This window comes from Macaca nemestrina, chromosome 4 (genome assembly GCF_043159975.1).
Source record: "Macaca nemestrina isolate mMacNem1 chromosome 4, mMacNem.hap1, whole genome shotgun sequence".
Taxonomy (NCBI): Eukaryota; Metazoa; Chordata; class Mammalia; order Primates; family Cercopithecidae; genus Macaca; species Macaca nemestrina.
In genome coordinates, this window is record NC_092128.1 from 104,862,862 (window position 1) to 104,889,693 (window position 26,832).

Here is a 26,832-nt window from a genome sequence, read left to right on the forward strand (position 1 = left end):
CACATATATACCAACTACCTAGATTTTACCATTAACACTTATCATGTGTTTTACCACATCTCTATTTCTCTGTTCTATCTTTCTTTAATCTGCTTTTCTTTTATGCATTTCAAAGTAAGTTGTAGACTTAGTATACATGCCCCTAAAAGTTCAACATACATATTAGTCAGTAGCATGAAATATTAGTTTACAGATTTTTTAAGTTAAAATTTACATATAATAAAATGCACAAAATTTGAGTGTATAATTGGTGGGTTTTGACAATTACACGCACTTGTGTAACTGCAGTGAACATTCAGATATACAATCTAAGTCCTCCATATGTAAGATTTCCCTTCTTTAATTCTGTAATGACCTCTGGGGCAGGTTAAGCTACAACTTTAAGTATGGTCTGGAGATGGTGAGAGGTGGGTACGGGTTGCGGTATGAGGAGATTTGACTTTCTCTCATTTGGTAACAACTCAGGCAAGTAAAGCCACATCAGTCAAGCAGAGGGGGTGCTTCAGCCAGCAAAGGTTTCAGAATTGTAAGTTAGAGTTCTCCAGTTTCTCCAAGTTCTCCATTAAGTTCAATTCTTTCACAGAGAGATTTTGAGATGCTGCTGATGTTGTAATTCAGCAATATATGAGATCTAACTCGAATAGTATTCAGCCATCTGAGCCCTATAGCTGCAACCATTGAAACGATTTTAGCAAGACTAAGGTACTTTTGGATTACAGTCCATGCCTTGAACTCAGAATTTAAGAGTGTGAACTTCAAGCTGTTCAGAACTATTAGATACAGACATCAAACTTACTGAGCTTGAATTCTTTATTCTTTTTATGAGATTATATGATAGCACCATTTAACATTTTAAAATTTTGCTAAAATAACTTTTAAAATAATGTGGTTCATCTCACATATTCTAATTTGACATCCTACATTTTTCAACAAAAATTTAAGTAATTGCATAATAACTTTAATTATTTCCAACATAGTTAAAATATTGACATTTTATAGTAAAATTATGTTACTCTTTTAATATAGCAGTGGAATCAAAATATCATAACAACTTGATACCCTCCATCATCCATATCAAAAAATAAACAAAGTGATATCAATAATCAGAAATTTCATGTAGTTGTTTCTCCTCAAACTCATATATCTATTATACTTACCCTCATAATTTTATTATAAGGTAATTGCATCATAATATTTTTACATGTGATAAAATTATATTACATTAATACTATCAATAAAAATTACATTATCACTATATTATATTAATATTTACTGTTATCTACACAATAAATGCTATTTTAATTATAATATACATATGATAATTAATATCAACTATATTAATAGTAACATCAATGTAAAGTAATTTTATCATAATGTTATCAATTAAAATTTTAAAATTGATTATTCTATTATACTTCTCTTAAATAGCAACAAAAATCCAATTTAAACTATATTTTAAGCTTTTCTGTGAAGAGCCGGTAAGCATTAAAAATATTCTTCTACATTTTATTATCATTATGGTATTTTTAATAAACTATTAATAAAGGCAACACACATAAATTGTGATCTTAATAAATAAATATTTATTTCTGGGCTTCAAGAATGTGGGTAAATTTTTGTTTGTTTTTCTGTATTCTTTTTCCTGTATTCTTAAGTTTGCTTAGTGAACATATTTTACCTTCACAAGCAGGAGAAATATTTAAACTAACATCAAATCATGTAGATAGCATATATATCAAGAGATATAGGAAAAATGTACTAATTTGCAAACATGTAAGATGAGTTGGATTTAGGGCTAAGAATTTAAAACACTTCTCATGTGTTTTTAAAACTGTAAATTCAGAGATAATTATGACAATCAAAACTATTTCTCAATTAACAGTCTTTTTTTCTTCAAGTAAAGATATTGTGTTAAGCTTTTGTTTAATTCACTTTTTTTTAACAAAATAAAAGAAAAATCTCCACTTCCCTAAAGGTCAATGATAAAGTCCATTCCTCTCTTAAGAGACACATCTCAGTAAACAATAACAAAACAGCCTCCATTTAATAAATTATTGTAAATGATTGCTTCACATAATGCTTAATAATTGTTGTTGAAACCAACTGGTGATTGGTTGATGGGAAACTAGAATTCAAATAGTGTTACACTATCACAAGAACAGCATGGGGGAACTGCCCCGATGATAATCCAGTCATCTCTCCCCAGGTGTCTCCCTTGACATGTGAGGATTACAATTCAAGATGAGATTTGTGTGGGGACATGGAACCAAACCATATCGTTACACCACTTGACCCTCCCAAATCTCATCCTTTTTACATTTTGAAACCAATCATGCCTTCCCAAGAGTCCCCCAAACTCTTAACTCATTTCAGCATTAACTCAAAAGTCAAAGTCCAAAGTCTCATCCAATACAAGACAAGTCCCTTCTGCTTATGAGCCTGTAAATCAAAAGCAGATTAGTTACTTCCAAGATACAATGGGAGTACAGGCATTTGGTAAATGTTCCCATTCCAAAAGGAAGAAATTGGTGAACACAAAGGGGCTATAGGCCCATGCAAGTCCAAAATTCAGTGGGCAGTCATTAAATCTTAAAACTCCAAGATAATATCCTTTGAGTCCATGTCTCACATCCAGGGCATGCTGATGCAAAGGGTGGGCTCCCACAGCCTTGGGCAGCTCCTCCTTCATGGGTTGACATTGAGTGCCTATGGCTCTTCCAGACACAAGGTGCAAGCTGTTGTGGATCTACCATTTTGGGGTCTGGTGGACAGTAGCCGTTTTCTCACAGTTCCACTAGGCAGTACCCCAGTGGGGACTCTGTGTGGGGGATCCAACACCACATTTTCCTTCTGCAGTGCCCTAGCAGAGGGTCTCCTTGAGGGCTCTGACTCTGCAGTGGACTTCTGCCTGGACATCCAAGCATGTCCATACATCCTCTGAAATATAGGTGGAGGTTCCCAAACCTCAATTCTTGACTTCTGTGCACCTGCAGGGCCAATAACACACGTAAGCCACCAAGGCTTGGGGCTTGCACCCTCTGAAGCAACTCTTTAGGAAGCCTAAGCTGTACTGTGGCCTCTTTTAGCTACAGCTGGAGCTGGAGTGGCTGGGATGGAGGGCACCAAGTTCAGAGGCTGCATACAGCAGTTGGGCCCTGGGCCAAGCCCACAAAACCATTTTTCTTCCTAGGCCTCTCTCTGGGCCTGTGATAGGAGGAGCTGTTGCCAAGATCTCTGACATGCCTGGAGACATTTTTCCATTGTTATGGTGATTAACATTCAGCTCATTGTTACTTAGGCACATTAATGTAGCTGGCTTAGATTTCTCCCCAGAAAATTGGTTTTTCTTTTCTGCAGCATCATCAGGGTGCAAATTTTCCAAGCTTTCATGCTCTGCTTTTCTTTTAAACATAAGTTCTAATTTCAGATCATCTGTCTCAAATTCAAAGTTCCACAGATCTCTAGGGCAGAGGCAAAATGCTGCCAGTCTCTTTGCTAAAGCATAGCAAGAATGATCTTTGCTCCAGTTCCCAAGAAGTTCCTCATCTTCCTCTGAGACCACCTCAGCCTGAACTTTATTGTCCACATCACTATCAGCATTTTGGTCAAAACCATTTGACAAGTCTCTGGGAAGTTATAAACTTTCCCACATCGTCCTGTCTTCCAAACCCTCCATAGTGTTCCAGCCTCTTCCCATTAGCCAGTTCCAAAGTTGCTTCCACATTTTTAGGTTATCTTTATAGGAGAACCCTCACTCTACTGGTATCAATTTTCTGTATTAGTCTGTTTTTACACTTCTATAAAGAACTTCCCTGAGATTGGGTAATTTAATTGACTCATAGTTCCACATAGCTGAGGAGGCTTCAGGAAACTTAAAATCATGACAAAAGGCAACGGAGAAGCAAACACGTTCTTCACAACACAGCAAGAGAGAGGAGAGCTGAGAAGGGGGAACTTCCAAATACTTTTAAAAACCATCAGCTCTTGTAAGAATTCCCTCACTATCATAAGAACAGCATGGAGGAAATTGCCCCCATAATCCAATCACCTCCCATCAGATCCCTCCCAAGACATATGGGAATTACAATTTTAGATGAGATTTGAGTGGGGACACAGAGCCAAACCATATCAATTTTAAACATATTTAATAACTGGCACAGTACTGGTACTGATGATATAGGAGTTAAGAAGAAATTACTTAGGTGAATAGTGAGGGTATGGGGTTCCTTGGTAAGGTTTTCCTTTTAATGAAAAACAGCCCCAAAATCATTTTCTTTTCTAACAAAGAGAAGCCTGTAAAATCGAGCTACAGACATAGACAAGCAATCTAGATGTGTTCACGGGTAAATGCCAGCAGCTATGCCAATAGGAAAAGGCTACCTGGGACTACGCATGTTCAAAATGGCAGGTCCATCTTCCCTTCTCTTTGCCAGCCATGTGTACAGTAAGGAGCAGACAAGATGGTGCTGGCCAAGTGGAAAGCCCATTTGTATAATAAGATTAGGGTGGGATGGCCAGCCTTCCTTGTGCACTATGTAAATGTCACATCTAGTGGAACCAATCTGTGGGCTCTACATAAACCAGACATTGCCTCCTCAAGCCTGCCTGTAAAATCCAGAGCACCCTGCCACTGGTCGAATTTTCCTTTTAGAAGTCTCTGTCTCTTATAAAGGAGAGAGCTGTTCTTTCTCTTTCTTTCGCCTATTAAACCTCTGTTCCTAAACCCACTCCTCGTGTGTGTCCATGTCCTAAGTCTTCTTGGCATGAGACAAAAAACCCAGGGTATTCACCCCACACAACAACAGCACTTCACTGACTAGATATAACTCTGAATCAACCTGGAAGAGAGGCAACAGCACCTAGGCAGCAAGGCATTGATTATTAAGTAACCAGCATGGAAATCATTTAATCATCAGTTTGGCTCTAATGTTGTATATTGACTAGGATCAGCTTGACTGCTGCCAGAATGGTATAGCATTTATATCAAGTTTTTTAGTTTATTATTGCTGTGGTTGTAGTTGTGTGTGTATGTATGTATGTGTAAACACACACAGTTATTTGAACATTTTCCAAGTTATATGTCATATACACTTATTGAATTGTTATACAAATTATTTTAATGATCTCTCATTTGACAACTTGATTAGATGTCTTTCAATTTTTTACAGTCAAAATATTTGACTGTAACAAAAGAATTTGTTATCCAATCATTGAAGTCATTTACTTTCTCAAGATTTTATGCAGGCTTAAAAATGACTGTTGAATATTCCTATCACTTTCTCATCCTGAGACACTTAACCCAAAGGAATTTGGAAAGTTCGGAAAATAAAAAGAAATCCTTTTAGTGCTGTTGACAATGCAATATTTTATCTTATCACAAACCTTTTAAACATGTTTTAAAACTAAACTTTAGAATAACGTATGCAGCTCACTCACTTAATGGGATGTTCCTGTCATATAACCATTCTGGTAAAGTTAGCCCTTGTTGTGAACTACTCAGCCAAATTAGAATTATTTTGTGTCAGAAAGGAAATATAATTTAATTTTTCAATTCAAGTTAGTGTGTTAATGTATGACCTTATGAAAAAACATTTCTACCTCTGAGTTTACTTGAAAATAGAGGAATTAGGCAGACAAGCTTGCCAAAATTTGTCACCTGGCTAAAGTATTTCTTTCTCATGCACTTTTTGCCTTTTAGTCACAAATCTTTTCACAGGGCAAAGAATTCTTCACTTTCATTACAGAATCGAAGAAGCAGGTCAATTAACATTCAAATATGAGCCAAAGTATCCAGTTTCTAACACCACACTTTGATCTATGAGGTAGGAAAATACTATTCAAATAGGCTTTCTGCAGGTTTACGGTGCCTTGATTAAAGGCAGATTAGAGTCTAAAAATTGCTCTATTTGTCCCTTTATTTTATAAAAGTATGATTGCAATTATTATTACTATTACAATTATCTGTTACAATGTACCATAGTAAGAAGTTTGGGGATGGGATGTGAGAGGTCAGCCTTTATTTTGTGAGGTGAAGGAAAGATCATTAAAAAAGAGAATATAAGAAGTAATGCCTTGACCACGAGTTCCATTTCAGGCAAATCATTTTAGGAAAAAGTACTTGTAAAAGCCAGGGACTATAGGTGACTGAACTCATTGGGCAGTCTTAGTGGACTCCCCCACTGTGAGTTCATGTATGCCCCATGCTCGAGTTCACTTTCTATGGCAGGAGCAGTGATGTCACACAATGCATTGTCTTTAACAACTGCATTTTTAATTTTTAAAATTCAACGCATAGCTTACTACAGAATGCCCTCAATTGCAAGATTAGAATGTGTGAATACTAAGAGTTTACTTTAGATATAGTATTAATTAATTCACTTAATCAACAGCAGGTTCTTCCTTTCCGCGGAAAGTGTTTTGTTTGGATTCCACTGCCAGTATCTTTCTTTTTTTCTGTAAGGATCCTTGGTTGTAAACAATAGAAACTCATTTAGACTAGCAAGTATAAAAATGAATGTTTTGGATGAATATTTGGAAATTTAAAGAACCAAGAGAAAAGACTGGAGAATAAGTCTTATAAAGCATGCAAGGTTCAAGTGGTTATAACTATATAGCAAATAAAGAAAAAGAAAAAAGAAAGACAGACAGAAAGAACCTAAAACATAGTCAAGGCCATTACAAAAGAATGGAATTTTAGCGCTTATTACCACAAGACTTTCAGATTGCTGCTGCTCCTGCTGCAACACTGAAGATTCTTCGACTATTATGAAAAAGTTTTTGATCATTTCTCTACCTTTATGCCGCTCCTCAGGGAGTCAAATTCCCAGGCAGACACATCTGATTGTAGATCCTAAGTCATGGGTCCACAAATCCTTGCTAAGGAGTCAGAGGCAGAGTTCTGCCTCTTCATAAGACTTGCACAATGGGGTGACACTCCAAAGCAGTAATGGTGGGTGTCCCAAACAACAAATGTTCACTATAATTAACATCAGCTATAAGGCATGAACTAAAATGTAGATATTTTCATTTATTGCTCCAATATTTACTGAGCAATTCTTGAATATGAAGCTGTGTTATGGAATGGGGATAAAATGAGCAAAACTGGGGATGGTTTCTGCACTCACAGAAGTGCTAGTGCTTAATAAATTATAGGTAAAAAGCAATATTAATTTAAGTATACATTCTTATATATTGTAGAGTTAAACAAATGATCAACAATCAAACAGCCAGATAGGATGATGGTAACTTGTGATGCAAAAATTAACAGAAATTGAAACTTGACAATTCAAGACAATACTAATCATATGGTGAAAATAAATCACTATTTCTAGGTATTAATGGAATTCCAATTTTCTGTGTTTGTATAAATTGTGATTTCTCTGAATATCTTATCAAAAGTCAAATAGTTCTCAGTTATGTCTTTTTAATTTTAGTAACCTTTACTATCTCACTTAACATATAACATGTAAGGCATGCTTTTCTTACTGTTAAAGTGAAAATTGGTGAAATTGTGAATCTCTTATCCTAAATATACCCAGCCACATCTTGGGAATTATTAATCCATCCGATTGTACTAAGTTGTGCTGATTCTGTACAGGTATTTGTGTAGCGTTCATGTGATTCAGACAACCAAGACAGCTGCCAGTGCTCACACAAAGGTGAGAAAAAAGAATGAGTGAGGTGAAAGAGGGAGTAAAAGGGCTAAAGGCTGGGAGTTGTCACAGGTGATTAGAGGCAGTAATGGGCACCCTTCCACCTCAGAGGGAAAGGGAGGAAAAGGTGCTTTGTGGAAGCAGGGTCGGTTGAGGCAGCAATCTATCCTAGAGCATAATATAGATGTGCTAGCTTACCTGCCCCAAACATAGGGTTAATATCATTAATATCCACTGATATTATAATCTTTAGAAGATATATTTAAAATGTCAATTCAAATATGTAAAGTATATCAATTTATACTGTATAAAGTATTAATACATAATTAACAGAAGTAATACACATAGGCAATAAGGAATTAAAATTATTCTATTCATTAAAAACAAAATAATTGTTCATCGAAATAAAGAGATAATCTCGCTTTCAAATTGGAAGATACATTTAGAAATTATAATGAACAGCCATATGTATGATGAATTCAGACAGTAACTCTTCTTCATTGTGGGATGACATGAGATGATACACTCTTCCTGGAAGGCAAATATATGACATATATCATTAGCTATCCATCTATCAAATTTTAAAATGCTATTGTTACCTAAGTACTTTAGCTCTGGAAATTTACCAAAGGGAAACAATGAAAGATGTAAACAAAAATTTTAAACAAAATGTTCTTTGTAGATTTATATATTTTAGCAAAAAAATTGCAAATAACTAAATGCCAAAATTAGGGAGTGGATAAATGAATTATGTTGTGGTCAAATAGGACTTTATGTAGCTGTTAAAAGTCATACTATTGAAAGTCATTTAATGACATGAATAGTGTTTATTGTATAAGTTTAAGAATATAGCATATCTACACTAACAGTGAAAAATCTGAAAATAAAATCAAGAAAACAATGTTATTTCCAACAGAATAACGAAGAGTAAAATACTTGGTAATAAACTTAACAAGAAGGAAAAACTACAAAGCATTGCTGAAAGAAATTAAGGAAGACATGAGTAAATGAAAAGATACTCTGTGTATGAACTGGCAGTCAACATTTATAAGTCGACAGTAATACCCAAAGTGATCTATTCGTTCAATGAGATCCTTATTAAAATCCCAATGAAATTTTTTCCAGAAATAGGAAAATCTATCTTAAAATGTATATGGAATCTAAAAGAACCCTGAAAAGCCTAATAATTTGAAAAAGAAGAAAGATATTGGAGGATTCACACTTTCTGATTTTAAAATGCATTACAAATCTACAGTAGTCAAGAATGTGGTATCAGTATAAGGACAGACATATAGACCAATGGAATAGAACAGAGAGCCTAGAAATGAACCCTCACAAATATATATAGTCAAACGATATCAAAAACAGTGCTGTGTCCATTCAGTGGGGAAAAGACAATCACAATCTTTTCAATAAATATTGCTGGGGATGCTGGTTATCCACACGCATAAGAATGAAGCTAGATGCTTACTTTACACCATATACAAAAGTTAACTAAAAGTAGGTCGACCTACATATAGGAGCTACTATTGTAAAACTTATTTTTTTATTTTTTTATTTTTTTGAGGAGTCTCGCTCTGTCGCCCGGGCTGGAGTGCAGTGGCCGGATCTCCGCTCACTGCAAGCTCCGCCTCCCGGGTTTACGCCATTCTCCTGCCTCAGCCTCCCGAGTAGCTGGGACTACAGGCGCCCGCCACCTCGCCCGGCTAGTTTTTTGTATTTTTTAGTAGAGACGGGGTTTCACTGTGTTAACCAGGATGGTCTCGATCTCCTGACCTCGTGATCCGCCCGTCTCGGCCTCCCAAAGTGCTGGAATTACAGGCTTGAGCCACCGCGCCCAGACCTAAAATTGTAAAACTTATAACACAAAACAGGGGAGTAAATCTTCATGAAATTGAATTTGGTAATAATTTCTTGAATATGACACCAAAAACACAGGCAACAAAAGAAAACATATCTGAATTAGACTTCATTAAGATTTAAAAAGCTTTTATGCTTCAAAAAACACTATTCAGAGAGTAAAATGGCAACTCATAGAACGGAAGAAAGTATTTGCTAATTGTACATCTGATAAGGGATTAATACCGAGAACATATAAAGAACTCTTACAACTGACAAACATAAAACCACCCAATTAAAAAAACGGGCAAAGGAGTTGAATACACATTTCTCCAAAGAAGATATGCAAATTGCCAATAAGAACATGTTCAACATCACTAATAAATTAGGGAAATACAAATCGAAATCACAGTGAGTTACAACTTCACACTCTTTAAGATGGTTACTGTTTATTTCAAGAAAGGAAAATAAGTGTTGGCAAGGTTATGAAAAAATTTGAATATATGTGCACTGCTGGTGGCAGTATCAAATAGTGCAGCCACTTTGGAAACCACTAGTGTAGTTCTTCAAAAAATTAAACAGGATTACCCTATGACTCGATAATTTCATTTCCAAGTATATACACAAAAGAATTAAAGTCAGGGACCTGAACACAGATTTTTTTCAACAATGTCTATAGTAGCATTATTTTTGTTTTTCTAAATTTTTGTAGGTACATAGGTTTAAATATTTATAGGTTACATGAGATATTTTGATACAGGTATGCAATGCGTAATAATCACTTTAGGGTAAATGGAGTATCCATCACCTTAAGCATTTATCCTTTGTGTTACAACAATCCAATAACACTCTTTTCATTATTTTAAAATGTACAATTAAATTATGTTTGACTGCAGTCACGTTGTTGTGCTACCAAGTACTAGGTCTTATTCATTCTTTTTAACTATTTTTTGTGCCCATTAACCATTCCCATTTCTCTCCTACTTCCTCACTACCCTTACCAGCCTCTGGTAACCATCCTTCTACACTCTATCTCTGTATTAGTCTGTTCTCATGCTGCTAATAAAGACATTCCTGAGACTGGGTAATTTAAAAAGAAAAAGAGGTCCATTAGACTCACTGTTCCACATGGCTGGGTAGGCCTCACAATCGTGGTGCAAGGTGAAGGAGGAGCAGAGACACATCTTCATGGAGGCAGGCAAGAGAGCTTGTGCAGGGGAACCCCCATTTATAAAACCATTAGATCTCATAAGACTTATTCACTGTCATGAGAACAGCACAGGAAAGATCCACCCCCATGATTCAATTACCTCCCACTGGATCCATCTCATGACATGTGAGAATTATGAGAGCTACAATTCAAGATGAAACTTGGGTGGGGACACGGCCAAACCATATCAATCTCCATGAGTTCAATTGCTTTAATGTTTAGCTTCCGCAAATAAGTGAGAACATGCAGTTTGTCTTTCTGTACCTGGTTTATTTTACTTAACATAAAAACCTCTAGTTCCACCCATGTTGTTGCAAATGACAGGATCTTATTCTTTTTTATGGGTGAATAGTATTCCATTGTGTATATATACTACATTTTCTTTATTCACTCATCTGTTGATGGACACTTAGGTTGCTTCCAAATCTAAGTGGTGCAATAAACTTGGGAGTGCAGATATTTCTTTGATATTCTGATTTCCTTTCATTGGGGTATATACCTAGCAGTGGGATTACTAGATTGTATGGTAGCTCTATTTTTAGTTTTCTGAGGAACCTCCACACTGTTCTCCATAGTGGTTGTATAATTTACATTACCACCAACAGTATATGAGTGTTCCCTTTCTCCACATTCTCACTAGCATTTGTTATTGCCTGTCTTTTGGATATAAGCCATTTTAACTGGGGTGAGATATTATCTCATTATAGTTTTGATTTCCATTTATCGGATGATCAATGATTTTGAGCATCTTTTCATATGTCTGTTTGCCATTTGTATGTCTTCTTTTGATAAATGTCTATTCAAATCTTTTGCACATTTTAAAATCGGATTTATGAGATTTTTTTCCTATTTAGTGATCTGAGTTTCTGCAAGTTGTCTCTTGACTTTGTTGATTGTTTCCTTTGCTATGCAGGAGTTTTTAAAACATAGTAGCATTATTCTCAATAGTCAAAAGGTAGAAACATCCCAAATACCCATCAACAGATAAATGAATACATAAAATGTGGCATATTCATATAATAGAATATTAGTATTAAAAACATTGAAATTCTAAATTAAGCTGCAACATATATCAACCTTGAAAACATTACTCTAAGTGAAATAAGCAAGACATAAAAGGAAAATATTGTATGAGTAAACTTATATGATATATGTAGAGTAGACAAATTATTTACAGAGACAGCATAATAGAAGTTAACAGGGCCTGGGTGAAAGGGATAGAAAAGAGATATGATTTAATCTGTACAGTGTTTCTGATTATGCTGATAAAAAATTCTGGAACTGGATAGTGGTGATGGTTGGACAACATTGTGAATGGACTTAATGCCACTGAATTGTAGACTTTGGATGCTTAAAATGATAAATTTAGTATCGTATATTTCCCACAATAAAAAATTCAAAGAAAGATAACAAATAAAAATATACATAAACTATGATAATTTGTTTTTATTTAACTTTTTGGTTTTAAGGAATTATAAATTCATAAGAAGTTTCAAAAATAGTACAGGGAAGCATCTTGTACCCTTATTCATTTTTTTCTATGATTATTTGTACATAACTATGGTACAACATCAAAGCTTGGAAATTAGTATTGTTACCATGTTTCTTTACAGTTCTATACCATCTTATCACATACACAAATTTACATAACCACAAAGAAAACAAAATACAGAATTTTCCATTACCATGAAGAGCTCTCTTTTGCTACCTTCCTACAGTCACACTCACTAATTCTCTCAATCCTCATTCTGAGCTATTGGCAAACACTAATTGGTTTTTCATCCTATAATCTTTTTAATTTTGAGAATATCATGTTAATAGAATCATACAGTATGTGTCCTTTGGAATTGACTTTTTCTCACTCAGCATAATATCCTTGAGATCTATCCAAGTTGTTGTATGTATTGATAGTTTTCTCCTTTTTCTGAGTAGTCCATGGTGTGGACACACCACAGTTTGGTTAACCATTCATCTTTTGAGGGACATTTAACCATTCACCTTTTTGTTGTTTTCAGTTTGGGGCTACTACAGAAAATGTTGTCTTTTACTTTCAATCTACTTATACTGCTGTATTTAAAATAAGGTTCTTACAAGCCGCTTATAATTTGATCTGCCATTTTATGTTTTTTCTTTTTTCTGTCTTCCTGTGGATTGAATAAGTTTTTAACTTATTAATAGTGTATTTTAGCACATCTCTTTATATAAAAATTTAAAGTAATTTCTCTAGGTGTTATGTTATACATACATAACTTATCAGAGTCTATTGATACTGACATTTTGCTAGTTCTTGGAAACTGTAGAAACCTTACTTCACTTTAAATTCCTTTACCCTTTCTTGCTCATAATATAATTGCCTTAACTATTTCCTCTAAATATCTTGATAACCTTATAAAATAATGTTATAGTTTTTGCATCAAACATCACACAATTTTAAAAACCCAAGAAAAGAAAAGTCTATGGTACTTACTCATATTGACACTTGCCTTTTTTTTTTTTTTTTTTTTTTTTTTTGAGACAGTGTCTCACTCTTGTTGCCCAGGCTGGAGTGCAATGGCATGATCTCTGCTTACTGCAACATCTGACACCTGGGTTCAGTGATTCTTCTGCCTCAGCCTTCCAAGTAGCTGGAATTACAGGCACCCGCCACCACATTTGGCTAATTTTTTGTATTTCTAGTAGTAACGGGGTTTTACCATGTTGGGCAGGCTGGTCTTTAACTCCTGACCTCAGGTGATCCATCTGCCTTGGCCTCCCAAAGTGCTGGGATTATAGGAGTGAGCCACTGTGCCCGGTCCTGCCATTGTATTTTTATTCTTACATGATGTTCCTAGATTACTTCTTTTACCCTTTCCTTTCTGTTTCAAGAATTTCCTGGTACCATTTTTTTCCCCAGTAGGTCTGTAGTGACTAATTCTCTTAGTTTTCCTTCATTTGAGAATTTCTTGATTCTTCATCTCTGAAGAATATTTTTGTGGGATATGGAGTTTTGCATTGATAGCTCTTTTCTTTAAATACCTGCAAATTATTGTGTCACTTTCTCTTATTCACATCTGATGACAAATCTGCTGTCATTTGAGTTGATTTTCTCCTGTAGTCTAGTTTTCAGAAACTAACTATAGTGTATCCTGGTGTGTATTTCTTTGGGTTTATCCTAACTGAGATGACTCCACTTTTTATATCTACATTTATGTCATTATGAAACACTATAGTCTGAATGTGTCCCTCAGAATTCATGTGTTGGAAACTTAATTTCTAGTGCAATAGTGTTGGAAAGTGGGACCTTCTGAACAGTGTTTAGGTAATGAGGGCTCTACCCTCATGGATGGATCAATGCCACTACAAAAGGGCTTATGGGAATACATTTGTTCTCTTGTGCCTTTTGCTAGGTGAGGACACAGTAGGAAGGCCATCACCAGATCCTAGACTTGATCTTGGACTTCTCAACCTCTGGAACTATAAGAAATACAATTCTGTTCTTTGTAAATTACCCAGTATCAAGTTTGCATTTCTGTTATAGCAACACAAAACAGAGTAAGACACCAAATTGGAGATATGTTTGGTCATTTCTTTGAATATTGTTTTCATCCCCTTCTGTTTTCTATTTTTTCTGGAACACTAATGACAAAATATTAGATCCTTTTTATATCCTACAGATTTCTGAGTCTTTGTTAATTTTATTCCAGCTATTTTCTCTTTGTTATTTAGATTAGGTAATTTCTATTGTTCTATTTTCCAGTTTACTGATTCTGTCCTCTGCCCTCTTTATTCTGCTCTTGAATCTACCCATTGAGGTTTTGTAATTTGGTTGCTGTATTATTTAATTCTAAATTGTTCATTTGGTTCTTTTTTATATCTTCCTTTTATTTGCTGAGATCTTATTCTTTGCATTTGTTTCAAGTGTTTGTAATTACTCATTAAGCATTTTTTACGATGGCTGTTTTAAAATCCTTGTGAGATAATGTTAACTTCTGTATAATCTTGGTGTTGTCACCTGTTGTCTTTTGTCATTCAAGTTGGGATTTTTCTTGTTCTTAGTGTGAGAAGTGATTTCCTATTGTATTCTGGACATCCTGGCTATTATGTTACAAGATCATTGATCTTATTTAAATATTCTGTTTTAGAAGTCTTCCTCTGACACTAGACAGGTGGAGAAAGAGGTCTGCCGCCCTTTGTTCCTGCCAGGTGTGGTGAAAGTTCAGGTTCTCCTTTGGGCCTCCATTACTACCCCAGGAGTGAGGGAAGTTCCTGGTTACTCTCCATTGGTGATGGGATACCTGGTGCCATGTATTTCCTCAGCTGTCAAAGTCTCCATGTGTTCTGCCATTTTCTCTCTACTTATCAGTTTTCTTATGTTTGCTTTACATGTAATGTCCAGGGATTTTTACTGTAATCAGTGGGAAGAATAGGTTGAACTGCATCTGCTCTGTATTGTATCTGAACTAGAAATGCTCTTCTATTTTTACAAAACATTTTTGTGTGTCTATCTATCCACATATACACAAGTATATGCACATATTGCATATATAAAATACATGTTTAGTGCCTTGTTTGTGTGTATGTATATACACACGCTATATATATGATATTTTGGCATATTATATATTATAGGCTTGAACTAGTATTTTAAACCTATGTCCTTTTTTCCCCCTACTGCCTAACACTATGTAAGGATTTAATCTGTTTCTAAATTAGATATCATTTTATGGTACAGGAATTTTTGCACATGCAGTGACCCTAGACTTTTCAAATTATGAATGACTTATAAAATTAATTTCATATTAACTTTCCATATTCCTCACACTCCATCAAATTAAAAAAAAGTCAAGGCACTATTATCTAAATTGCAGAAAGATACTAGCTTATGACTGATGTTCCAAATGGATCCATTAACCTGCTATTAGCAAGAGCAAAGAGAGAATGAGAGAGAGAGAGAGAGAAAGAAGGAAGCATCTTTCCACTGTGTGATCCAAGTAGACAGTCAGCTTTAGATGATTTTAGAACAAATCCATGATGGCTCACAATACTAGGATTTTTTTCTGGTTATGGGATTATTTCCTTACCATTCCATTTTAACTAATTACTCATTATCCATATATTCTTTAGCAAAGATTTATTATCTACTATATGTTGGACATTGAGCTAGCCAGGTGCTGGTGATACAGGAAGAAAACAAACCTTTTTGGAGGTCATTATGGTCTAGAGCAGTTGTTCTCATACTTTAGCCTATCAGAATCACCTGGAAGCTTGGTAAAACACAGAATGCTGGACCCTATCCCTTGAGTTACTGATTCAGTAGTTCTGGCTGGGGCTGAAGAGTTTGCATTTCTAGGAAGTTTCCAGGTGATGCTCTTGCTGCTGGTTTGTGGACCACATTTCAGAAACAATTGTCTAAAGCAGTAATAATCAGAGTTTTAGTGTGCCTAAGAATCACCTATGGCATTGTTTAAATAATACTTTCCTGAACTCAGTTCCTGAGGATTCTGAATCAGTAAGTCTATACTGGGACCCAAAGATTGGCATTTTAAAGAGCACCCAGATGAGTTTTTTGTACCTAGCTTGAGGATCAGACTTTAACCAGTATTGGGAACTGTTGGTCTAATGTAGAAGCAGGCATAAAATAAATATCCATATAAAAGTTATTTAATTTGAAATTTAATAAGAGCTGAAGAAGTATAGATGCTTTGAGAGTTGAGAGGTGACCTCAGAGGAAAGACTCAATTATGTTTGAGAAAGCAACAGACCCAAGCATGATGGATAATCCCCTTTTCTTCAAACTGGCCAAAAAAAGAAGTATGAAGGGAAATTAATCCTCCCATTTTTAAAAGCTTTACACTGATATTATGGCAGCTTGTTACATGGCTATAAGTATGGACTCTACAGTAGGATATCACTTCTACTTCTACCAACTTACTTGCTATATGAACTTGGGCAAGCTGCTTATCATTTCTGTGCCTCATTTAAAAAAATCTGCGAAGTGGGATAATAATAGTTCATAACATAGACAGTTCTATGAATATTAAATAGGTTTAAAAATGTAAAACACTTAGAAGGATGCCTGGTGGATAGAAAAAGCTCAGCTCAGTAAAAGTGAGCTATTATCACCATGGGCAGCAGATTGGAATCCATTTGTTAAAGCAGCATTGTGTTACATACTCATGCAAAAGCTGCTCAAGGGAGTTCTCTGGCAGTCATTTAAAGCTCTACTTTTATACACCTTTCATATTGAAAAGGAAGAAATCTGATAGCATCTTCCTTCATGAACAATAGTTCAGAGTACTAGTCCAGAGGGCTTCCCAATAGTCAGCTTCAATGTTAAGAGCTATGGACCAGGATCAAGCCTCTAGACACTTTTAAGGCTCCCAGAGCTTTGTCTGCATATGGCTACTTCTGTGATCTCTTCTGTGACTTTTAGTGATTAGTAGAGATCCTCTAAAATAGAAAGGCCTTATCATATCATCATTGATGTATATAAGGAAGGAAGACCTAAGCAGACAGACAGTTATATCTACTCTACAGGTATAACTGGCTAAGAAGAGCCCCTGAGGGATGGGGATAACAGAAGCAATTATGAGTGAGAGAAAGGAATTCTTCATCATGGAATGTAGGGAGAGAGTAGAGGTCTGAACCTCAGGAGTAAACAGAGCCAAGGCCCATCTCATTGTGCTATAGGAGGAGAGGAGACCCCATGTATGCTTTTTGATATTCATGTCCCCACTACATTCTGGCCTCTTTTGCTATTGTCTGGCCAATGGAATCTGAGCTGAAGGAATGTATGTTCCTTTAAAGTGGATGCAGGTAAGTGTCTGCTGTGCCTCCTGCATCCTGTCTCCAACTGTACGCTGACTCTTTGAATCCAAGGTGGTGAAATGACGTAGTGGAAGAAATCTGAATCTCTAAGCCAGCACTTGGGGAACAGTCATTTGACCAGCATCAGTCCATGACATGAGTGAGGAAGAAAATGATTAAGTAACTGAGATTTGGGGAGTGTCTGATATGGCTATTTGCCTTCTCTACTCTAATGAAGGTAGAAATTGATGTGTTGAAGTGGAATGCTGCCATAAAAATCCCCAAAATAGGAGACATCAGCTGAACAATTAAATGGCCACCAGCAAGAAAACCAAACCAGAAGCCAGAAAGACCATGATTCTGGCCACACAGAGAGGCAAAACATTTAAGAAAATTGTTGTCTGTGATAACTGAGGGGATGAGTCACATATCTTCTGACTCTAGACATGGTTGGAAAGTATTTTAGCTATTCATAGTGGTAATCTACATTGTCTATTATGGGCTGCAGTTAACAAGGTAAGGTTCTAAAAAGATGAGCTCCAAGAAGAATTGGCAGATTAACAAGCAGAAATGAAGAATAATAGTAATAGAGAAGGTTTAGAAATTTGTCAGGGTTAGAAAAACCAAATAACAAAAGTTAAAGTTTAGAAATGCTTGAGTGATGTTATTTCTCAAACTATTAATAAATAGTAACTAGTTTAATAATAATAGTAAACCTATTAATATTTTGCAAGGTGTGTTCTTCCCACAGATTGCTCCAGATAGCCTCAAGGTAGCAGCCATGAGATAGAGTAAGGGAGAAGTATGGGACGAAGGAAAATAGAAATATGTGGACATGAAAAACTAAGCTGACCAATAAATCGAAAGCCCAGGTTCCAGGGAACCCCTCATCTCTGGTTAAATCAGGAAGCGTGTTCACCCTGTAAAAAGCCCATGTCTAGGAAAGCATTTTAGGTCTGGCTACTGACACAGGGCACAGTAATGAAGTGGGAGGGGAATCACTGGAAGCAAATCAATTATAAGTCTACTAAGCTTTTTTTATTATAAAAAAATATAAAATATTTCATGAATTTGCATGTCATCCTTGCTCAAGAGCCATGTTAATCTTCTCTGGTTCCAATTTTAGCTTATATGCTGACAAAGCAAGCACTGTCTACTAAGTTTTTGAGGAAACCATATTGCTAGAGAAACTGCAAGCCTGAGCAGCCTCCAGTTGTTGAAGACTTACATCCATCTTGGACCTCCAAACATCCATATGCAGGAAGCAGGCTTCAAAAGTTGTATGGCCTCCAAATGAGGACTTGCCTCCCAACCCCCACTTTAGACATGGAGAAGAAGAATGATGGACAAGGAGGCTCCTCCCAGGAGGAGCCAATGACCCCTGAGGTTGGTGGACAGTGGACTTCTGGCACAGAATAGAATCAGAACATAATCAAGGACACTCTCTCTCCTCAATAGAAACTCTTCCCATGTCTGCCCAAAGTAATTCCTTAACTGTGATGGATCAAGAGCAGTGGCATCATTGCCTTCCATTTTTTGAATGAAAGTTATGATGCAGTTACGCTTTCCCTGCTCCAGCAGTGTACACTGTGGGGGCAGAGAGGGACCAATAATTTGTCATTTTTGTTCATAGGTTTCCAGACCAAGAGGAGCTACATCTGGGCTTGCAAAAAAGAACCAGACATTGCCACAAAACTGGGCTTGAGCTGCATGCGGGGACTGGTGGGATTCCATATTGTGTCCCTTGGAGAGGGAATGAAGACTTTTTATGCAGTGCCTCTCAACATATTCCACCTTCTTGGCAGCTAGGCTTGCCATGTGATGAGTTCCAGGCAGTGAAATGTAAGCAGAAGTGACTTTTTCACTGCTGGGCTAAGGTAGTTACATACCAGTGTATCTTCCCCATAAGGAACCTTCCACCTTCCTCCCACAAAACCCAAAGGATAAAGTTCAGGGCAAATCAGAATCCAAAAGAAGGAGCCACAAAGTGGAAAAAACCTGGATGCCTGAGTCACTATGTGGAGAAAACACCAACTAAAAAGCTTTATCTGGTCCACATTTGATATGAGTGAGAAATAAATTTTGATTTTGTTAGGCCTTTGGTATTTTGAGATTGCAACAGCAGGTAGTATAAGTTAGCCCAATGCATTACGAAAACATCTATTTGTTTATCTAATCTATGAAGATCACTGACTCATTACTGTTTTGTTTTCTTAAGGAGCACCATATACCATGTAGGTAAGAGATGAGGGGAAGGGATGAGGGAGGATTTGGAGCCAGAAGACAAGAAGTTCTCTCTTTGCCTATTCATGAGTATTTGGTGAATTAACATTTCCATGCTGGGTCATAAAACTCAACGTGATTATTTTCCCTGACCCTGCCCAGAAGAAAGCAATCTCCAACTGTATGCTCACTGGTGTTTTGCTTTCAGGGATACTGTTTTGTAATTGGGCTTGGTTCAGTCCTCATGGTCTGAAGAGAAAATGATACAGCCTTCTTTCATAAGAGATGTTCTCTCTTTACCTCAAGACCCAGCCCACTGTTTGTAATAAACTCTGAAATCTGTGATTGACAGGTACTGCTTACATAGAAAGCATGTCATGAAGTATAACAGAGAAGAAGAAGCCTGTTAAAATGACAGTTTGCTTCTTTCTTCCACAAAGGAAACTCAGATTCTGGTTTCAGAAAGGACTGACACCTTCTCCTTTCCCAGCCAAATTTTCCTTTTACCAAGACTGGGGTCCAGCTGTGAACCCTGTGCTTCAGATCAAGAGAAATTCGGTATGTGAAAGCATTTTGCAAACTGTAAAGTTTAAATATGCATACACGTTGTGAGGCAATATAGTATAAAGGAAAGCAAAGGTTTAGAAGTTAGTCCCACTCGTTTTAAATCCTGGCTCCACTGCCCTCTAGCTAGGTAATGCTGGGAATGTTTCTCAACTTCTCTGATCTTCAGTTCCCTCCACTATAAAATGGAACCTATGAGACCCACTATTTAGGGCAGGAATAAAATCAATAGCATGTGAAATACCTAGTTCAGTGTCTGGTACATGCTGGTGCTCAATAAACGTGCAATTCCTTCCTTTCCCTTTCCTACCCACATGCTATCCTCAGGGTGGAACACACGCATGATTCTTTCTCGTGCCCTGCCTGCCTCAGTACATTTCTGGATGTATGGATCGAGATTTCCTGACTTACGATTACATGAACTCCATAGCAAGCATCTTTGACTGGGTTAGTGCAAACCCCTTGAATAATGCCCCAGTTCTCTTCCACCGCAGACTCCATTGGATTAAGAAAGAAGGCAACAGAATGGAAAGAGCATTCAACTTGGTGTCAAGTCCTGGGTACAGATCTCTTTTCCAGCTTGTGCACTGTTGGTTAAGTTAGAAATCTCTCTAAACCTAAGTTTACTCATATGGAAAATGTCAGTTATAGCTTCCACAAAAGAACTTTGTGACATAAAAAAACCTAGCACAAATATAAGGTATTTCAGCATGCTTCCAGGATATCTTTGCTTATTCTTATTGTTTTATGTGTTAGTCCTGCCAAAAAGCCTTGTGCCCCATGTGTCTTCTCCCAGACCTACCGAGTTTGTAAGGCAAGGTAGGTGCTTTGGGCAGGCATCCATCCATGGCGTCCCTTCATCTATCTTTGCTCATGTTCAAGAATGTTTTGGTTTCAATGCACGCTGCTTTAAAACAGCCTCATCCAAGCAGAGCACAGGGAGAAAGTTCTATTTTCCCGTAAGATTCTTTTTGAACATTTGTTTCAATTCATCCACCAATTCCAATGTGCTTCATATATTTCAGTTAAGGTTTAGTGAAGTCTTATCCCAATTCTATGCTGGCCATTTTACAAATAGAAAATCCTAAAAGTTAATATAGCAGATATGAAATACAATGCATGGATAAGGTATCTGAGATATTGTTACCAGGGGAGTCATCTGTTTGAGTTTTCTGACTTGACTTAAAAAACCTAACCACCTTGATGTTTGTTCAAACTTGAATTTGATTCCATTAGGGCGTAACGTTACCATTGTCTCACTTACATGTTAACAGAGTTTTGTACATTCGAGAATATATTTTCTTATAGTTGGCGGCTTTCGGACCTCTGCTTTATTTCTCAGCTGTCTACACTTGAGGCCACATTTTTGGACATCTACTTTTAATTTTCATGCCTTCTGCTTCTTTGGAACCAATTCATGTTTCTCCCGTGAAGCTATGTGGAAGCTCACTTAGGGGGCATGGTACAAATTTCCAAGGAAGAATACTGAATTTTGAAAAGAGAGTAAAATAACATTATGGGAATCTTATGTTCCAACTCTGCTCTGACTCATTAATTCTCTCTGTGTGTTGCCTCGATGATCCACATCCTCTATGTGCCTTCAAACAGGCTCTGCTCTCCTGCATTCGGTTTGGTTCCTGGGCACTTTTCCTCTGCTGCCCAGGGAGTTTTCCCCAGTCCTTGGATTTTAACACAGTATAAGCTCATGTTCACCTCCTTCTGCTGCTTCTTTTTTTCCTCTTGGGTCTCCTGAGCTAAATGGATCTTGCACAATTTATCTCATGCCTTATTGCAGCTGTTACCACTTTGCTCCAAAAATATTTTCCTGCAATTCAACTACTTTGTCACTCAGGCTTATTGTTATGTTGATACATAGTGCACTCCCGTGTCTCCTTAACATTCTCATGTGCTGTACACAACAGTAAATGCATTTGATGTTGTGAAGCTGCAGTCCTGTGTGGGGGAAAAAAAAAGTTAATTTCTAAATTTGTCACTCTAAGTGAGTGCTTTGCAAGTCTCTTCTACCATTATTTCATTTCTTTTCCTTCTGTTTAAGAAGCAAAGAATTGTATATTTCAGGGGATTCATGAAATTCTTTTATACAATGATATTCCAGAAGAAAAATGTTCATTTATCTGTTTCCTTCCTTTACTTTCTCACGTGTTTCCAAAAGCTTTGTTGAAGTGCTGAGAATATATGCCATGAAACTTAGCAGGATTTATTTTAACTCTCTTGAACCAGGGAAGCTTTAAACTCACCACTTTGAGAACAATGCCATAATCCACTAAGCTTTTACGGAGGGGAATTATATCAAGTACCCTCAGTTTTAACTTTTCTAATTTCATTCTGTTATTTCTGGCTAAAAATTGGAGGAATTTTACCTTGCTGCTTGTTCATAAAATTTTAGAACTGGAAGGAAACTTAGAGAAGGTCTTCTCCATCATCCTGACTTTTCAGACACCAGCTACTCAGAGTAGCAGAGTGGATTGTCATTGTCACAAAACGAGCTGTAGCAGAACTGAAGCCAAAGCTCAGGTCTTCAGATTCCTGGCCCAGATCTGTGTCCTCTCTGATACCCAGCGATACACTGAGCATTTTCATGTGTTTTTTTTTGTCTAAGTTCTGTGAATTTTTTATCTTAGAATGTGTCATTTGGATGTGCCTCAGACTCACAAGGCCTTAATTGGTTTAATTCTGCTTTTCAGGGATAGGACATTTGAATAGACAGAGCTGAAGAGTATAGTTATTCATTTGTCTGAGCCACAAATGGCTCATTTTGGTGACCTGACCCAAGCACCATTCCTCATATACAGAAAGTTCTTTATAAATATTATTGAATAAGTGAATTAATGAAAAGAATCCCTTGTTTTACTCTTATGTTGTGAACTGCAAGGCAGGAAAAAGAAGAGAAAAAGATTTACTGCTGTCAGTGAAAATATAATCTTGAAGCTGAAAGCACAGGTGGAAATAACAGTGGAAATAACAGAAACCATATTTAATTGCCAGAATGAGAGTGCTGTAAAAGTTCAGAAATGCAAAACTAGTAGAACCAGGGCCTATAAAAATATAAGGAGTGTGGATAGAGTAAACACCAGAATATGTTGTGTAAAATAGGGAATATATCTGGAGTTTGGAAAGCATGTCTTCTTGACAGATAAAATAATGAGAAATAAAGAGAAACACCACTTTCAACAGAGAAAATCGAGAGAAAACATTAGAGAGAGAAAGAAAACATAAATTAATTTAAATACACTAATAAATAATCAATTCACAGTATTTAATGGTTCTTAAAAATGTAAATCACTTTATTGTGTGGGTTTTAAGAGCATGTCACGAATGTGAGGCCTTTGTCTCACTGCTTAAATCTGCTAGGTAGGGAGAATAACTTACAACTTTCCCAATGAACTCTTTTAATAAAATCTAGAGCCTCATTAATTCTTCTAAGTGAATTGGTAAAGGGAGTAAATGCATTTCTTTACTATTGATTCAAAACGTACGGTGACTACTTAACTCAATAAATAGTTTAGATTTTTTCATTAATTAGGCATCTCCTGAGATAAGACTGAATATTAAAAAGCCTCAGTACTGGCCGGGCGCGGTGACTCACGCCTGTAATCCCAGCACTTTGGGAGGCCGAGGTGGGTGGATCATGAGGTTAGGAGATCGAGACCATCCTGGCTAACACGGTGAAACCTGGTCTCTACTAAACAAAACAAAACAAAAAAATTAGCCGGGCATGGCAGGTGCCTGTAGTTCCAGCTACCTGGGAGGCTGAGGCAGGAGAATGGCGTGAACCCTGGAGGCGGAGATTGTAGTGAGCCGAGATCACGCCACTGCACTCCAGCCTGGGTGTCAGAGTTAGACTCTTGTCTCAAGAAAACAAAAACAAAAACAAAAAAATTTAAAAAAGCACCAGCACTGAGGTTTGCACTTGCACTCCTTTAGAATTGGGCTTTGGGTTATACCGGAAGACATTACAAACCCCGCCTGTGGTGTTTACCTCGTTATTCCCATATGAAAAATGAAAAATTTTATCCCAATACCTGCTTCTGTTTGGGAATAGAGAAAAGACCTTGGTGAAACTCAGAATGCCTGGGCTTTGATTCTGGCTATATATCTTAAACAATTAAATTAAACTTCTTGAGGCCACCCTCATGTGCTAAATTAGAACTATATTACAAGGCTACTTTCTGTCAAGATATATGTATTAGGTACGGTTCTTAGATTTCAAGCAGCAAAGGAATTTATTGAAAGATAGTATTAGAATCTAAAAATAAGTCACATGAACAGGCTTCAGAAGAGACGACCCCGGAAGGTCTGAGGTTTAGAGGAGCAGGGGGCAACAGCTGCTTTTTTCACGGTGCTTTCATTGGGATGCATGTAGCTCCTTTGTCACACAAATTCAGGTGCAACTTTCTGAAATCGAGTGTCTGATTGGAGGACACTCAATCCCTGGATAAGGGATGAGCCTCTAACCCAGGCTAGGCCTATCCAGTGCTCTCTCCCTAGAAGCTGAGTTTCAGGAAAAGGGGCTGGGAGAATAGGAAGGTAGTGATACATATTCCCAGGAAAGTCAAGTCTGTAGAGCTTAAGCACCAAGCACCAAGTCCGAGGTCTTATCTCCCAGTGATTCTAACTTTTTTTTTCTCCCCCAGGATACATACACTTTCCCTAGAAACTGTAATCAGATTTTGCTTTAGGGAATTCTTCTTTCATCAGGTAAAGGCTTTGGAGATGCTTTAGTTATTTATTACTACAAAAAAGTAATCCCAAACTTGGTGAGAGTTCCCTGATCCCCTTCTCAGGATGTGCACGGAGTGAGGGTGGCTCACCTATTCGATCACCCCACTGCTCAAGCCCCTTGCCGGAGGGGGAGCATGCAGACGGACAGGTGAAGGAGCCCAAGTGGGCATGTGTTACAGTGTGCCCTTTTAGCCTTGTCCTTTGCAGACTGCTTGAGTGTTGACTAGCTCAATGGACCCTTTGCCTTTCTGTAAGGCAGAGGGCCAATGTGACAGCTTTCTGTGTCCTGAGCTCTTGTCCAGCGTCCCAGAAAAATCGGGTCATACACGGACTGGAAGGATGAATGCAGGAGGGTATTTTTTTTTTTTAAATGGAATCTCGCTCTGCTGCCCAGGCTGAAATGCAAAGGCGCCATCTGGGCTCACTACAACCTCCACCTCCCGGGTTCAAACGATTCTTCTGCCTCGGCCTCCCAAATAGCTAGGATTACAGGCACGTGCCACCACGCCCAGTTACTTTTTGCATTTTTAGTAGAGATGGGGTTTCACCACTCTGGTCTGGATCTCTTGACCTCGTGATCCGCCCACCTCGACCTCCCAAAGTGCTGGGATTACAGGTGTGAGTCACTGCGCCCGGCCAAATGTAGTTTTACTGAGCAGTGGAGGTGGCTCTCAGCAGGATGGATGGGGAGCCGGAAGTGGGGGTTGGAGTGGGAAAATGATCGTCCCCTGGAACCGTTCCCCATTGCCCTCCAGCCGAACTCCTCTCTGCGTTCAGATTTCCTCCTCTTCTCTCCTTCTCTGCAGCAGACTTCTGCCCATCTTCCTGCTTGTATCCTCCTCCCTCACCTGCTGGTCTGCTCTGGAGTCTGGGGTTTGGGGTTTATATGGCCACAGGATAGGGGGTGTGGTAGGCCAAAAGGCAACTTTTTGGGCGCAAAGACAGGAATACCTGCTCTCATTGAGGCCCATAGGTATCTAGACTTGAGGGTGGGGCCTTTGCCAGGGAACTACCCTCTTCTACCCACTATTTCCCTATCTCCTATTTATATCATTAGTGGTTGGAGACAAAAACCATGTCATTATTTATGATTATTTAAGTGAGGAATACAGGCAGGGCTCAGTGGGGACTGTTCATCTCTGCTTTTCATGGTGTCAACTGAGGAGGCTCAACTGGGGCTGGAGCATCCAAAATGGTCTCACTCACATTTTGGGGAGCTATAGATGAGCAAGGGAGTCCCAAACCACATGTATGGTTCGGTTCTCCTGTTCTATCCTGTTTCCTCATCCCTTTAAACTAACCCCCATCTGAGGCTCTTCCTCTAGGGAACTCAGTCTAAGTTCCTGGGCCTCTATATTGTCAACTGTACATGAGAGAAGTTAGGCCTGTTGAACTCCTTCCAAGTTTGAGGTATGAGGCTTGGGATGTCATGAATTACTCTTTCCTGCCCCCTCTCTCTTCCTCCCTGAGTGAAGGGGGAGTATTTCCCCAGATCCTGCAATCCACAATGTTGGTGGGCAGTAGAAAGTTCACAGGCTTTCAAGTCACACAGATATAAATTTACTTTTAACCCTGGGGCCTTGCACTTGCTATTTAATTTCTCTGGGCCCCAATTTTTTTGTCAGGAAAAATGGAGATATCTGTATCTATCTCAGAAAATTGTTATGAAAATTAACTGCAATAAAACATTTGCAGCACAAATAGAGGGTCTGTTACATAGAAGCTGCTTAATGAATATTATTCCTTTTCTCTCCTTTTGGCAAAAGGGGTCATCCTTCTGGGCTTTATTACATTCTCCTTGGGACAGAATAGATC

At 37.6% G+C, this 26,832-nt stretch overlaps 1 non-coding gene across 1 annotated transcript; it reads right to left on the reverse strand.

The window, feature by feature from the left end:
- Positions 1-18,534: 18,534 nt before the first annotated feature.
- Positions 18,535-18,637, reverse strand: LOC112425560 (U6 spliceosomal RNA). Its single transcript, XR_003016680.2, has one exon. It is a non-coding gene; the product is annotated as a U6 spliceosomal RNA (small nuclear RNA).
- Between the last annotated feature and the right edge of the window lie 8,195 nt (positions 18,638-26,832).